General features: G+C 41.8%; 1 non-coding gene across 1 annotated transcript; it reads right to left on the bottom strand.

The window, feature by feature from the left end:
• Window positions 1–1,144: 1,144 nt before the first annotated feature.
• On the bottom strand, window positions 1,145–1,287 carry LOC119467168. Its single transcript, XR_005195699.1, has one exon. It is a non-coding gene; the product is annotated as a small nucleolar RNA SNORA81 (small nucleolar RNA).
• Between the last annotated feature and the right edge of the window lie 2,118 nt (window positions 1,288–3,405).

The following is a 3,405-nucleotide window of genomic DNA, read 5'->3' as shown; positions in this document are numbered from 1 at the left end:
GACCCGTCTCAAATATAGATACATAAAATCAATTTTAAAGGCCTTTCTATTCAGGCTAATGACAACCACAATAAAGACAGATATGCTAGTTTAACATAATTGGCTGATTTTATATAGCACTTACATCTTTTAGCCCACAGGTATATTATTAAATGATAGCAAGCACCTAATACTACCATTTTTACAGAACTAGGAAATAAATTTCTAAGAAAGAAAGATTTTCCAGATCCCATCTTTTATTTAATTTTATTTTTACTTTTTGAGACAGAGTCTCACTCTGTTGTCCAGGCTAGAGTGCAGTAATGCAATCTTGGCCCACTCCAACCTTTGTCTCCTGGGTTCAAGCAATTCTCCTGCCTCAGTCTCCTGAGTAGCTGGGATTACAAGTGCCTGCCACCATGCCTGGCTAATTATTTTAGCATTTTTTAGTATTTTTAGTAGAGACAGGGTTTCACTATGTTGGCCAGGCTGGTCTAGAAATCCTGACTTCAGGTGATCCCCCCCGCCTTCTTTTTGTATTTTTAGTAGAGATGGGTTTCACCACGTTGGCCGGGCTGGTCTTGAATGTCTGACCTCAAATGATGCACCCACTTCGACCTCCCAAAATGCTGGGATTACAGGCATGAGCCACTACGCACAGCCAGACCCATCTTTTATATCCACCCCAGCAGCCTAAAAAGGATAAAGCCAGTAACTTTCCTCACAAGAGCTCATGACTAGTGTCACTTTGGTATCATCTATCTTTCTTTTCTTTTCCTTCTTTCCTTCCTCCCTTCCTGCCTTCCTCCCTTCCTCCCTTCCTCTCTTCCTCTCTCTCTCTCTCTCTCTCTGGTTCCCTCCCTCCCTTCCTTTCTTTTTTTTTTTTTTTTTTTTTTTTTTTTGCCAGCGCCTTGCTCTGTCCCTCCGGCTGGTGTGCCATGGTGTGATCATGGCTCACTGCAGCCTCAAGCTCCCAGGCTAAAGCGATCCTCCTGCCTCAACCTCCCAAGTAGCTGGGACCACAGGCCCATGCCACCATGTCTGGCTAAGCTTTTTCTTTTTTGTAGAGACTGGATCTCTCTGTGTTGTCTATGCTGGTCTTGAACTCCTGGGCTCAAATAATCCTCCTGCTTTGGCCTCCCAAAGTGCTGGGATTATAGGTGTGAGCCACTGCGCCTGACCTCACCCCAGTCTTTACAATCTAATGCTGTTATGTTTATTCTTGTATGTACTCTGCTAACATTATTACAAAAACCAAGTTATGGTCCTAGTTTCTGCAATTTTAGCACAGTGCTTATACAAGAAGTTATGTTAATTTTTTTAAATCCTGATCAAACCTGTACTTGAAGCAACAGACCTAAAGCAGCACAGTTGACCTTTACAGGTCAGTATAAAATGCTCATGAAGCTCTTTGTCATTTTTCTCTATTATTTGTATTTCAAGGAGAAATCGGAATTGCATAGAGAATGTGTGGTGGACAGACCCTAAGGAGACCCTCAGTGATCTCTGCCTTCTGGTGCCCTTCTCCTTGAGTGTAGATAGGACCTGTCATTCACATCTCACCAATACAATAGAGATAGCAAAGATGGTGCAATGTCAACACTCCTGTGATTACGCTATGTTATGTAAGACTCCTTCTTAGCAGAATGGAGCTTGACTGTCCTTTCAGCCTTGAGGAAGCAGCCATGTGAATTGCCCCGGAGAGAGCCACATAGCAGCAAAGTATAGGCAGCTTCTGGGATCTGTGGGTGACCTCCATCAGACAACTGCAAAACACTAAACACTGGTGACCTGAGTCCTTTAACTGCAAGGGAATGAATTCTGCCAACAACCTGAATGAGCATGGAAAGAGATTCTTTCCCAGTCAAATCTCCAGATGAACATACAGCATGGTCAACATTTTAGCTTCAGCCTGTGAGTCCCTGATTAGAGGACCCAGTTACATTGTGCCTGGACCTGTGACCCATGGGAACTGCTAGATAAGAAACTTATTGTTTGAAGCAGCTAAGTTTGTGATAACTTGTTATGCAGCAATAGAAACCTAATAGAGAATATTAAAAGGTCCTACAAAATCATTTAAATATTAATAAATATTAATGGATCATTTTTTGCCCACCCATGTATCTATTATAGGACTATTTTATATTTATTATTATTATTTTGTGAGACAGGGTCTTGCTCTGTCACCCAGACTGGGGTGGAGTGGTGTGAACACCTCTTACTGAACACCTTTAATCAATCTTGGGGTCAAGCAATCCTCCCAACTCAGTCTCCTGAGTAGCTGGAACTACAGGTATGAATTCCCATGCCCAGCTTATTTTTTTTGTTTTTATTTTCATAGAGACAGAGTCTCGCTATGTTGCCCTGACTGGTCTTGAACTCCCTTCCTCAAGCAATCCCTGCACCTCAGCCCCCCAAAGTGCTGGGATTACAGGCCTGAGCCACCAAGCCCATCCAGAATATGTTTAATAAATTAAAGGTTTTAGCTCTTTTAATCAATATGCAAAATTAAGAAATCCATTGAGAGATTTTATTCTTTATACCTCTCTTTTTTTAATTGCCACAATGAACATGATTTTTTTAAGAGTAAAAAAGTGATTAAAAAACACACACAACTAATTGTAAAGGCATAAATCACACGAAAAGATATATAGCTAAAAGTAAGAAAGGCCAAAACTTTCTAAGTTGTGATGAAAGGTAAGTTTTGTTGTTGTTTTTAATAATTTCAACTTTTATTTTAGATTCACGGGGTACATGTGCAGGTTTGTTACATGGGTAAATTGCATGTCACTGAGGTTTGGGATATGGATCCCTTCACCCAGGTAGTGAGCATAGTACCCAGTGGGTAGTTTTTCAACCCATGCCCACCTCGCTCCCTCCACTCTGCAGTACTCCCCAGTGTCAGTTCTCTTCTTTATGTCCATGTGTACTCAGTGCTTACCTCCCACTTATAAGTAAGAATATGCAATATTTGGTTTCTGTTCCTATGTTAATTTGCTTAGGATTGCAGCCTCCAGCTGCATCCACGTTGCAGTAAAGGACATAATTTTATTTTGTTTTGTTTTGAGGTGGTGTCTCACTGTTTTTGCCCAGGCTGGAGTGCAGTGGTGTGATCCCGGCTCACTGCAACCTCTGCCTCCTGGATTCGAGGGATTCTCCTACCTCAGCCTCCTGAGTAGTGGGATTACAGGTGCCTGCCATCATGCCTGGCTAATTTTTGTACTTTTAGTAGAGTTGGGGTTTTGCCATATTGGCCAGTCTAGTCTCGAGCTCCTGCCCTTGTGATCCACCCGCCTCAGCCTCACAAAATGCTGGGATTACAGGCGTGAGCCACTGCATATGGCCAATTTTGTTTTTTTCTGGCTACATAGTATTTCATGAGATGGATATGTATCACATTTTCTTTCTTTTCTTTTTTTTTTTTTT

Source organism: Cebus imitator, unplaced genomic scaffold (genome assembly GCF_001604975.1).
Source record: "Cebus imitator isolate Cc_AM_T3 unplaced genomic scaffold, Cebus_imitator-1.0 Scaffold12, whole genome shotgun sequence".
In the NCBI taxonomy this organism is placed as follows: domain Eukaryota; kingdom Metazoa; phylum Chordata; class Mammalia; order Primates; family Cebidae; genus Cebus; species Cebus imitator.
The sequence above is the reverse complement of the archived record's forward strand: the minus strand, read 5'-3'. Positions and strand labels throughout refer to the sequence as shown.